General features: G+C 37.7%; 1 non-coding gene across 1 annotated transcript in view; it reads right to left on the bottom strand.

Annotated features, from left to right (window-relative positions):
• The window catches only part of LOC110828649 (uncharacterized), a 35,456-nt gene that overhangs the window by 18,827 nt on the left and 3,329 nt on the right, over positions 1 to 13,300 (bottom strand). Inside the window, exons 2-13 of the transcript XR_015538206.1 lie at positions 12,687 to 12,799; positions 11,444 to 11,608; positions 11,013 to 11,155; positions 9,217 to 9,404; positions 8,493 to 8,623; positions 7,741 to 7,851; positions 5,971 to 6,198; positions 5,519 to 5,714; positions 4,829 to 4,949; positions 4,309 to 4,421; positions 2,617 to 3,207; positions 1,978 to 2,387 (exon numbers count right to left, since the gene is read on the bottom strand). This is a non-coding gene — a transcript (uncharacterized LOC110828649). The remainder of the gene's footprint in view (positions 1 to 1,977; positions 2,388 to 2,616; positions 3,208 to 4,308; positions 4,422 to 4,828; positions 4,950 to 5,518; positions 5,715 to 5,970; positions 6,199 to 7,740; positions 7,852 to 8,492; positions 8,624 to 9,216; positions 9,405 to 11,012; positions 11,156 to 11,443; positions 11,609 to 12,686; positions 12,800 to 13,300) is intronic.

The following is a 13,300-nucleotide window of genomic DNA, read 5'->3' as shown; positions in this document are numbered from 1 at the left end:
AGGGGTGGTGCTGGACGTAAAACGTTGACTGAACCAGACCTGTTGACCTCAGAACAGCGACGTAGAGATTTACAACATCAGACATATTTAAGAAATAAAGAATTCGAAGGAAGACTTACATTGATAAACGTAGAAAAACATATTCAATAAGAACAGAAGGGGAACAAAGCAGACAAAGATTTGTAAGGGTGGGTTGACCAAGAACAATTGGCCTCTGAATAACGACGTAAAAACTCATACATCAGATATATTTAACAAATAAAGAATAGCGAAGGAATACTTACATTGATAAAATGTAGAAAAACGTATTAAAGAAGAACGGAAGAGCAAAATAAAACAGACGAAGATTTGCTAGGGTGTTGTTGGACGTAGAAAGTTGACTAACCAAGAACAGTTGGCCCCTGAACAGCGATGTAAAGAACTAAAACATCAGACCTACTTAACAAGTAAAGAAAAGCGAAGAGAGATTTACATTCATAAAAGCAGAAAAACTTATTCAACAAGAACAGAAGAGCAGAAGAAAACAAACGAAGACTTAAAAGGGTGGGATTGGACGTAGAAAGTTGTCTGACTAAAAACAGTTGGCCTCTGAACAGCGACGTAAAGAACTACAACATCAGACGTATTTAAGAAATAAAGAAAAGCAAGAAATCTAAGACTATTTAACAAATAAGTACAAGCGAAAGAAGACTTACATTGTTAAACGAGACCATATTAATAACACACGTAGAACAACAAACGAACATTTGCAAGGGTGGGGTTGGACGTAGATAGTTGACTAACCATGAAGAGCTGGCCTCTGAAAAGCGACGTAAAGAACTAATCCATCAGAACTATTTAACAAATAAAGAAAAACGAATGGAGAGTTACATTGATAAACATAGAAAACCGTATTAAACAAGAAAGGAAAAGCAAAATAAAACAGACCAAGATTAGGAATGGTGTTGCTGGACGTAGAAAGTTGAATGATCAAGAACAGATGGCCTCTGAACAGCGACGTAAAGAACTAAAACATCAGAACTATGTAACATAAAACAGAATAGAAAAAAGAAGACTTGCAAGGGTGGGTTTGGACGTAGAAATTTGACTAACCAAGAACTATTGGCCACCGATCAGCGACGTAAAGAAGTAAAATATCAGATTACAGGAAGCGCTCCGAAAGGATTAGCCATCGTTGTCGTCAAAAAATGACGTCATCAACAACATCACCTTATATTTGTTTATACATGGGGTTAGTTTAGTGTCTTACTCAAGATTTTAAAACGCAACCAAAACACTTCGGTGTTTTGGTGAAGTGTTAAGTTTCTTACTCAGGGGTTAAAACACTTGAATGAGACACTAAACTAACTACCTTCGGGACTAACCAAGGTTGGTTGCGTTTTACAAACTTGACCAACCCACCCTAGGAGCTCCGAAAGGAGCGCCCTGCTCTAGTAGTCTAAAATGTACAAATTTTATAACATAATTTAGCTATCACAGAACAATCTTAAGCGTAACTAATTCAGGTTAAATAATCAATGTCTAAATCAAACTTATCTCAAATGTAAAGCATGTTTAAAGTAAGTATTTAGAAAAAGCCAATATAAAAACTACCTTTTTGTATAGACGCATTTACGTCAAATTCTCCGGAACCGTGGTTCCACTAACAACTTTTTTAGTACAGCAGAAGTTTAAATTGTAAGAGCTCTGACATATTACTAGCAAAACTTGGAGATTTTTATTTGACTAGATCAAAGCGCTACTTTCGTCTATCAAGGTCATTTGGCAAAACGTGTAATGAATGCGGGTTACAAAAATGTGTTTGTTTATTGTTATTTGATGACGTAATTTCTTGACGACAAATTTTTTTGACGGCGAAAAATCACGAATTTTTCTAGTAGATATTGATAACCAACAATGACAATTTTTAAACTAACAATAAATATTATGATTGTAAAAATGAAAATAAACTTATTTGTTGTACTGTAGTTACCTTGCCCATTGACGAAGGTGAAAAGGACTTTGTCTTTGTCAGGTGTGGCCCCCTTCAGTGCGATAGTTACGGTGGGTTCACTTCCGTTGGCTTCCATCACTCTCTTAATGGTTACCATCTGAGGTGGCTGCTGCAAAGTTGAAGAATTCACTCGTGTGCAGGTGGCAATCTCCCCGGGACCACCAACATTCTTTGCTTTGCTACAATTTCCCTGCTCTACTAGCCCTGAATCTTGTTTCTTTAAATTCTTATTTCCAGAGATACTTGAAGATTTGTTAGATTTGAGGTTAGAATTGACACCATGTGAACCAGGAGTATTTACTACAGTATTTGTAACTTCTGGTGTCTTATTTTGAAGCTCTTCAAGTCTTTGTCCCTCTGACTCTTCCTGATCTTTCTTCTCCTTATCCTCCAGCTGGGGCGAGAGAAAAGATATAATTAAAAAATGCAAAAAACATCAAAGTAACATATTCCAAATGTTAAAGGTGTTAGAAACATAATTCAGTAAAATCTCCGATACTCAAATTTCACTACAAAGATGTTTTCGGATTAAGCTCTCTTCATAAGTCATGCCACTTAACAAATTCACTGCCTGTATAATAACACAAATTCCAATAAAATTAAGGTAATAAAGAAGTAATCACCTTTTTCTGTTTCTGTCTTGCTTTCTTGGCAGCTTTCTTAGCATCTTTACATTTACTTGACTGATCCCTCTCTATGAAGTCCATCAATGCTTCTAGGTTTCTAGGGTCCTTTATGGGCTGTGGAAGGGAACCAACTGAGACCTGCTTTGCAAGAACTGGGCCTGAGAATGCTGGAGAAGGTGTGGATGCCACAGAGGGTGTGGGTTTTGAACTTTCTGAAGGTTTTGACTGAGATTTCCTTAAAGCTGCAGCAGTTGGATCATCAACATTTGTAATTGTTATACCAGGTGGCAACTTAAAGTTTTCTAAGGTAAATGATCGCGAGCCAGAAGCTGGTAAAGAGGCTTCAGATGTTAACCTTTGAGCTGCAACTGATGAAGACGATACGACAGGCGCCTTCCCAGCAGAGGAGATTGTGTTTATGACATTATTAATTTGAATGGCGGTTGCTGCAGCAGTGGTTACACTGGGAGGACTTGATGGTGCTGGAAGAGTATCTAGTGGCAGCAGATCATTTACATCTTGCACTGCAGGACTTGTCAGCTGAGATGAAATTACATAAGCTGGTTTAGTATCAGAAACTGTTGTCAACTTTAACATAACAATTTCCAGCATGATCTTATTAAAACAAAATAATTGGAAACTCACAACATCCTTGTGATTCACAGCTATTCTGAGCCTTCATAACAGAATTTTTTTATAATGGATCTAATTCTATCACAATGCAGAAACTTTCAAATCTAATTTCATGGAACTTGCCATGAATAACTATACCAGCATCATTTAACACACAGCACTGTGCATCTCCCTGTCTATGGCAGTATAACATAAAATGTGTATCTTGAAATATACGAACAATTTCTTCAACCAAGAAGAGGGGCCAAACAGAAAACTTAATATTTATATATGAGACCCACAGAGGAAAAAGATCAGAGATGCAGGTGTGTGAAAAGACAAAATCTACAATTTCAGAAAGCCAGAATCCTGGATTATATCCCTGTGGTTTTAAACATACCACATGGAAAACAGTGTGTTAAGTTAGAGTATAAACAGCTCCTTAGTCACAATAAGAAAGTGTGAATATTTGTGTAAACATTTAGCACTACCGTTTCATTCTATGGCTGCAATCTGCCCTGTCATATAGAAAAAATGAAATGATAATGATGATGATTGCAACAACAAAATTATGCTGAATATAATCATGTAATATGTACATTATGCACACACACAGGATGTCACACCAAAGGACACTTCTATTTAATACAAAGACATTTACCAATCTATTTCTGTTTTATTTGTGTATTCTATTGCTTGACTACTGATTAGGACTTCATTTCTTAAGATTCTGAATTGTGTTACATTAAAAAGTGTTCCACCTCAATTACGGCAATGAAACACAAGTGCTTAGACTTGCACACGAAGTTTGAAGTAATATGTGTGAAATCAGTGATTTATCAGAGTGAAACAGGAATGCAAAATAACAAATTGTGAATTGTAGATAAAGCATAACTCAAACATATATTTCTTATTACTTATTCTGTTTGTATTAAAATTCCTCTGCATAAAGATCCAAAATACAGAAAGCATTAAAATCCAAAAAAAAGACCTTAGGTCTAACACTATCTGGAATCTGCTACTATACAATGTTTTAAATGCTTCTATGTAGTTCTTTGGTTCATATTATATTCTTACTTGAAGGTGATCCTGAAGATAAACACCAAGGTGTGAATGTTTAGGTCCCAGCTGTGTGAGAAGAGATGGATGAATGTTATATAGATGTGGGTATAAACTGCCAGCATCACCACCTGTAAAAACGAAACACACTTATTTTACAATATATAGTTTAAATGGATACAAATGGATAAAAAACTGAAACAATCATAAAAGGAGCTCCAACACTTTCATTTTCATCTACTTAACACGACACTGAGAGAAGAAAACAACACATTCCAATGGAAGTATGGGGAAAATATTTTATGGCTACGAGGCACTGCTTTCCAAACGATGCACAATCACTGTGATGGCTGCTGTGGGTTGCAGAGAGTCAGCAGCAATAATAAAAGAAGTGTATTCGAAGCATTATATAAACCAACAGTTAAATTGACTCTCATTCAAGAAAGTAAATAATTCAGTTCTCCTGAGAATCCTTACAATCGTATGGCATAAGGCACTTCACAAACAGAGAAATATGAAGGTCCATTACGAAACTCACCTTCTCCAGTACCATGGATATGTGGGTACAAATGAAAACCACCGGCATGCAGGTTACGTTTGACAGCTGATGTACCTCCAGGAACACAAGTATGACATTCGTAGCTTTCCATAAGATCCATCTGAAACAAGCAGCAATACTACTGCTCAGACTTCAAAATTTATTTAAACTAAGACTTAATCACACATTTATGAGGAATTGTAACGATCAACCATCTCAATTACCATTAACTTACAATTTATACATATATGGGTGTGGGGCAAAATAGATAGTTTTTTAAAAGTGGGAAACTGTGTCTTTTTCCCAGTAACTCAACATGCCAAACTTCAAAATTTGCAGCTTTACAATGTTGAATATGGGTTCTAGAACATATTTCAAAAGCCTGAGAGTTATCAAGTAAATAAGTCTAGAAATCAGAACCATATTCTGAAACACAACCATGCATCAGAAAAAGTGCATTTTATTGTTTGAAACCGGTTTTCCAATTGTTTTTAATTATAGAACTGAAGTAACAGTGAGCATCTCCATATTCACAATATGCCATGAAATACACTGAATAGTAAAACTAAACTGAAAAATTATATATATAAAATCAAATATTAAATTTATGTGGTGAAAGGGGATATTTTCTACATCACTATTATAACTCCGGAGCTGAACACATCGATTGCACTCGAACACAATGCTTACAGGAGTCATGAGTGGGGCAGTACACACATGACACTCGCAACTCTGCTGCTGAGCTGAAGCTAACTCTGTGCCATCTGTATCTCCTCCTCCTCCAATTGCACCTTCACCCAAAACATCAGGTTCTAATGGAGATTCTTGGGGCTGCTCACTGCCCTCGCCCTCGACGCGATACTCTTGTATGACATCCACTTTATGACTGTAACAAGAAAGAAAATATAAGATTTTTTAGATTTTCACAGTAGCGAAAATTCCAACTGTGCTATTCTAGATTATAAAGCCATGTAGTTTCATAGGTAATTACAAAAAGTTTGGAAGAAACAATCTACTCCATCTTCTGAGCAGAAATAAAGATGGTAGCAAATGGAACCTCTGTAATGTTGGTAACCAACTAAATGCAGACTATTATAATCCAAAAAGGAGCAAAACAATTTTTGTTCACAACCATCTAGTACCTGTAGAGTGGGCCTGGGGAGTCGGGTGGTGTGATGAGGCCACCACAGGTCATGAGATGACACTCATCACATGGACAGCCCCTGCGAGAGCTACAGCTAGGGCAGTACCCCCCTGTACCTCCAACATCATCAGGGCTACTATCTCTGGGACTACCAGCTCCAGGACCTGATAAAGGCCCACCAAGACTAGCCAGCGTCATCAACTGCTCATAATACTCTCGGAGTTCACTGCAAAAGAAGGACAACCGAAATTTTATACTCACCTTTCTCTCATTCGTATACATACACATGCTGCCCACAAAGCCAACAACTTCGGTGGCTGTCTGTTAGTCACTGCTCACTGCTGTCAACTGTGCCATAAAGCAAAAGGTTTTCATTTTGAAAACCTACACTAGATTCACTAAGTGCCATTGCTGATGTATACAATGGTTTAGTTTATTAAAATGTATTTTATTCACTGAATGTGCGCATACAGGTTTTTGGGACAACTTGTATATCAAGAACACTGCCTGATTTTCAATATTCTGAAAACTAAAGCACAGGAGACCTCTTCAAGTTTTCATAGTTACCACAACACAGAAGTGTTTAATCATGCAAAATCGATGCATAAATTTGAAGCATTATGCACAAGAGCACCATCTGTTAAATTCCAAGCCAAACTAACAAAGCAGATAACATGGGACATTTTATTCTCTTGCTTTGCGGTAAAATCTTACAGAAAATGCAAGATGTTCTTTGTGGCAGAAAAAATGCCAATATTCCCATCAGTCATTTAAAGATGACTGACTTTTCAAGAATGACGTGAGTGCTGAATTAGTTTATTACTGAAATTTTGTGTGGCAGTAGTGAAACCGACACAAGTAATGATGACAACGTTAAGGATTACACACAACTTCACAGTGTTTTATATTAAGCATTTAACAGTGACATGTGCAAAGAGCCATCCATTTAAACTGATGATGAATTCTTGTGATCATGAATCAGAGTTGATTTTCCATATAAAGGCACAAAAATACCATATAGTTTTATAGTGAGTCTAAAAAATGGCGTATTCTGTGTGGGAAAACTTATTGTCTTTTCTCGATGAATAACCAATAAACATATTTGTGCCTCTTATAACATTTGCAATCTAAAGCTTAATCAAGAATATGTAATTGAGGGTTGTCACAAGAAATTAACTGCATTGTTCTTGAAATTCTGATGTTTACTGGTGATTGTGATGATATAATGTCCATGAGAAACTGATGATTTTAAAAGTGGGAAAAGTCACATTTTTATCATGCATTAGTTTTTCATCAAAAATGTTTTCCCCTTAGAAACACTATAAAAAATGGGGTTCGTGCCTTATCTAGGGGCACATGATATTAAAAAAATTATAAAAAAACGTAGAATAGATGCTCACAGATTCAAGCCAGCCACTTGAAAACAGCTATAACTTCTGCTGGATTTGACAAGGTAGACATACAGATGACTAAATTTTGTAATTTTATTTCTGAATACATAATGGTTTGCAAAAAATGCTTAATTTTGAATAGATAATTACGAGACACTCTGTTTTATTAATCAGCTCAAATATAATGTGACATGAAGATGACTGTTTTTCGGATTGTAGATCCCTGTAGTCTGGTAGAAGTTTACCAACATATCAGAGATTGTTGAAGCCTCCATCATCAGGGTGATTCACTCACAGAAGATAGCCATTTTTGTACTCACCGCCACGAGAACCTCAAATCCTACTTAGAATGTGACATGTTAGGATTTCATATGCACCTTGCAGCCTTATTCCACATCTTCTGCTGAATAAGCTTTCGTTGTACTTTGAACAGCTCCCAGTCCTCCCTTAGCATGCGCTGCTTAGCTCTCAGGGTCGCCTGCTCTTGACTAGAACATAAGATATAAGAGTAATCTTAAGCAATGAGCTGGAGTAATATAATTAGCTAATTTGTACCTGATATGAATATGTATGTTTCTATGCTACGGTGCCCTAAAGTCTTCAACTGGGGGTTCAAGGTAGATATTGACAAACCTTAAAGTAAAGGGTTTTAAGTGAAATAAAATGTCCTACTGTAACCAAAATAAATTAAACACTGCTTCACAGATACTATGCACATCATTCTTACATTTGAAACAAGGTCACATATGTGGTCCAAACCACAGTTCTCAAGAGCTGCTTTGGTATAATTAATATATATATATTTTTCTTAATATTTATACAGAGTTGCATATATTGTAAATGTAGTTCAAATAACAAAGAAGTCAGCCAATACGTAGCCTAACAGAAAATGAATGAGGGCAATTACAAAATAATACCTCCAAATATTAGTAGTTAGGGGTCAGTGACAGTCTTTTTAAACACAGAAATCAATCTTTAGGTCTCACAAAAGGTAGGGTATACTTAAAAAGCTGAGTAACTATCAGCTTCTCAAGGAATGTGTTCCAGGAAGTAACTTACTGTCAGCACCAATTTTGTCAAAGAGCACATTTGGGAGAGAACTAATTTCACAAGTAAACAGAAATCTTACTTATATTTATGAACAAGCATCTCTGTGTCCCTCCACATAGCTCCAATAAGGGTCATTTCATAATCAAATACCAAGTAGCGGTGCACCAGCTCAGAGTAGGCTTGATTCTTCCCTGGCAACATGTTACGTAACTGGAATGGCAAGAAATCTGCTGTACATTTTATGCTATGAAATACTTCAGGTTTTCTAAAAGCAACATGATGACGCTCAACATCTCCACATAAGCACATTCAATGTCATGGCAAAACATAGTAAGCGTTGTGGAACATTTGTTCCTTTATTTTCCTTAAAAAGTAGACTGAAGTGCTTAACCTTGCCGACAACTTGGCAGAAAGTCTTAATATTGTGAACATTTTATGTGAACAATTTGAAAGCCAACTTGATATAAACTGACAAACACAGATAGTCAACAGACAAGGTGTTATTTCATTTTGGACGTTTGCACCAATTTAAAAAAAACATGGCAATTAATGCTTACAGACCAAAACAGTAAAAAAGGTTATTTAATACACTTAGGGGAAAAAAGTCATGATTTTGGAACAATTTTAATTTTAAATACCAATTCGTCAATTCCTTTTTGAATAAAAAATCTCTGCATGCAAGTCTACAAATACACAAGCCCAAGTATTTCTGAATAAGTTTCTTTCTTTTAGTTGCATCTAAACCAAACACCACCTGCAAATATTATATAACCAACAATCAAAAGTAACCCATATTTGCTCACCTGTCCTATGTAGTGGGGAAGATTATCCTGTACAAGAGGGTCAGTATAGACACAACTCTGATACAAGTGTTTGTTAAGGACCTCCCATGTAAGGTTGAATCGTTGCAAGTGTTCAGTCTCCAACTGCTGTAGCAAAGGGGCTAGCTGCTTTGCAGCAAGGCAAAGTTTGTCATATCCCTCCAGAAGACCTGTACAACATAACATAACAGAGTTTTCATCACAAGTCCTTGTGGCCATACTGGAATAAAGAGCACATCCCCCTCCCCCCCAAACAATACAATACATGCTTTGCCCAGAAAATTGGTATACTAAAATTTGTCATTGAAAGGTTTAAAAGATACGTGACGTGTGAAAAGAGACGAGTAAAAATAAACGAACGAACAAAATTTAAATTTAAAGGTTTCTAACAATGGTATGACACAATGTGGGCTTAACCCACAATGTTTTTTAATAAAACAATTTTACAGCATCAGAACATATACACTGCCTGATCAAACGTATCCGGACACTCCTCTGTAAACGTAAACTCGAGTCTAGATATCACTACGCCCGCCGCTGCAGCTATAAAAGGAATCAGAGGGCTCGATGTTGTTCGGTGCTATGCGATACCGACAGAATGGGTAGAGCAAGGGAACTCAGTGACTTCGAATGTGGTATGGTTATTGGTTGCCACATCAGTAAGCAATCCATCAGGGCCATTTCCGCCCTTCTCAAGTTGCCCAAGTCGACCATCAGGGACGTGATTGTGAAGTGGAAATGAGAAGACACAACCACAACAAAATCACGGTCGGGTAGACCACGTGTGTTGACCGACAAGAAACCGTCGAGAATTGAAGAAGGTGGTACGGGAAAATCGCATATCATCGTGTGATACCATCACCCGTGAATTCCGCAGTGCCACTAATTGTGCACCTAGCACCATGACTGTGCACCGTGAGTTACGAGGACTGAGGTTCAAAGCCCAGGCACCTGATCATAAACCACACATTTCGCCTGTGAACGCTAAGCGCCGCTTTCAGTGGTGTAAAGAGCGCCGCCACTGAGCTGTGGACGATTGGAGACACGTGATTTGGAGTGATGAATTACGTTATACCATGTGGCAATCCGATGGGAGGGTTTGGGTGTGGCGAATGCCATGTGAATGCTACATGCCGGCCTGTATAGTGCCACAATGAAATTCGGTGGGCGTGTTTTTCATGGAAGGGACTTGGTCCTCTCGTAATACAATGGAGCACGTTAAAGGGGGAAGGATATAAGTACATTTTGACCTGCTGCGTGTTGTCTACGGTAGAAGACCAGTTCAGAGATGACAACTGTGTGTTTCAGCATGATAATGCTCCCTGCCACAAAGCAGGGTCTGTTCATGAGTCGTTTGTGGACAATAAGGTTCCAGAAATGGACTGGCCAGCCCAGAGCCCCGATATCAATCTTATTGAACACCTCTGGGATGATCTAGAAAGGCAGCTGCGCGCCAGACTCCAACGATCCACATCACTAACTACGCTTGCTACAGCGTTGCAGGAAGAATGGTCGGCCATTCCCCCGGCGACGTTCCAACATCTAGTAGACAGTCTTCCCACACAGAGTTAGAGCTGTAATAAATGCCAATGGTGGGCCCACCCCGTATTAGTATAAACTACTGGGAAGTAAATCCGAGGGACACTTAGAGGACAGTTTCGCATACGTGTCCGGATACTTTTGATCAGGCAACATACCAAACTAGGACTTAATCAAGGTTCTTATTCTAATAAGTTACTTTTATCTCTCCTCCACATCCACAGATGTTCAGATTCTACCTGTGAGGAATATCTGAGCAAATTCAGGAGTTTGCTCCTCTCGATGAAGAAGTTCTAACTGACGGACTTTGGCTTCAATTACAAATTCCTGCACTTGTGACTCAAGCCTCTGAAAAAACTGATGTGGATCACGAGCACACATCCTGCAATGAAATAGAAGATTAAGTAACAGAATAACATTTATAGACCAGAATATGCTATAAGTTAATTAACACATTTTACAGAATCTTCCCTTTGAGACCCAGTACACATGCACAAGCACACCTGTGTGTATGCACACACAAACAAGACAAGAATATTCCATGTGCAGAGGAAATGATTGATACATCATGGTCTCCCCACACCAGTAAATGGATGAAAACACAACCTAGGATAAGGAATATCCCTTTCAGTAACTCACGTTTCAAAGGGTTAACAGAGTTTAAACTCACTTCTGAACCAAGTCCTTCATCTTGACCTCATAATCCTCTGCACCATTGTTCTCTACTGTTCTGCCTTCTATGGCCATACGGTAAACCATACGGATGTACTGACGAAGCTCCATCCAATAAGTCTGTAATCGACGCATTTCTTCCAACTGTTCTGCTGCTAACTCTCTGAAACAATAATTCAACATGAAAAGTAATTCTGCCAAGACCTCTTATTAATACATAGAAATACAGGAAAACCAATGAAAAAACACAAACTTTTAGTCAGAAAATCCAAAGAGAAGACACCACTTTGGAAACCTACATGTAGACTGAGGCTCATGTTATAACATACACTAATTTTCAGTACACTTTTGCATCCTATAAATGTGGGTATAAACGTGAGTTTACACTCTCGTCTACAAATGTACAATATGTTCTGGCAAATATGGCTATTGCGCTATGCAGTCTGGTAGAAATTTAGGTGCTGGGGATCTGTGTATTACAGAAAGGCTCAACTTGTGAAAACATCTTAAATATGGAGCCACATACAGTATACTGGCAGCTTGGTTGGTTAGTTGATCACTTGCTGTTAAGCACTTACGGGTCTTTCGAATAATATTTGTGTGTGTATGTGTTGGTTGTTATAATCTCTGAATGACTGCCATGGTAATGCTGTTTAGGGACATTAGTTCTATCTACATAATAGGGAAGTGTTGGCTGGTTGGTGATCATGTGCCATTACGGGATTTTGAGCCTTATAGAATAATACAAAGTGGATTTCCTTCTGCAAGACTATGTGGTGTGGCCAAACAGGCAGCCAGCTGGGTCCCAACCCACCACATGTGTAGCAGTAGCAGTTAGCGATAACATACTTCCACTATGGATCACACTGTTTATCTGTGTGTGTTAATGCATTTCTCAATCAATCATTAAGTGTTGTATAACATGGTTTGAATGAAATATACTACTGATTAGTGAGTGTAAAAATAATCTGCAAGAAATTTCATTATTTCAAGGCAACTTCAAAGTGTCTACAGACATTTTTTTCAAGAATTGATTGTGTGCAAAGAACCTGGTTAGCACTTCAAAACTCTACTCTGAACGAAGGTGGGTAGTACTGCAGGGAGGGAATGGGCAGCAAATAAACAGCTTCTCCTAAGCTGACATGTAAAAGTCTTGCAATAACAATGTATGGGACCTTGTCTCATGATAAACTGGATACCTTGCAGAATTCCTTTTGCAAAAACTAACAATATGAACATACCGCTTGTCCTTGCAGGCTTTACACGTACATGGCTTCTCCTCTCGCTGGCTTGCTGCAGCTACTGTAGAAATGACTGGCAATGCTGAACTTTCATCTGCTTTTACAATTTCATCCTAAAAGAAAATCATGGATTCATGACAAATATTAAGATCCAGAAAAAATGACACATATGTTAACAATTTAGGGGACAGGAAAAAGGATTAATATGGATTTAAGGCTCTGAGCTGTAAACGTTCAAGCCATTTGCCAGCTAACTTTACTCATTTTAGAACTAGAAAATCTAAAAAGTACACAATCTCAAAATTATGTCCAATAAATAACAGGAAAAAAGAAAAAAGAATCACGTGACATGTTCTAAAACAATATAAATATATGTGTATGAGTATATTTGAGATGAGGGGTCTTATTATTTTTAGGTGTTCATGCTCTGGTGTGAGCAAAGAACACCTTTTAGGCCCATCAATGTCCATATACCACCTTTCTTGAACAATGAAAACTGAGGTCATCACTGAAACACACTGTTGTGCAACAACGACCTGTGGTAACATCAGTGTAAAAGTAACATAAGAAGCAACAATTACTTCAGAATGTATTAGTGCAACAACAACCTTTGT

This window comes from Zootermopsis nevadensis, unplaced genomic scaffold (assembly GCF_977971745.1).
Source record: "Zootermopsis nevadensis isolate Lab colony 2312 unplaced genomic scaffold, Znev_1.0 Znev_ptg000037l, whole genome shotgun sequence".
Taxonomy (NCBI): Eukaryota; Metazoa; Arthropoda; class Insecta; order Blattodea; family Termopsidae; genus Zootermopsis; species Zootermopsis nevadensis.
This window is presented reverse-complemented; position numbering and strand designations above follow the sequence as displayed.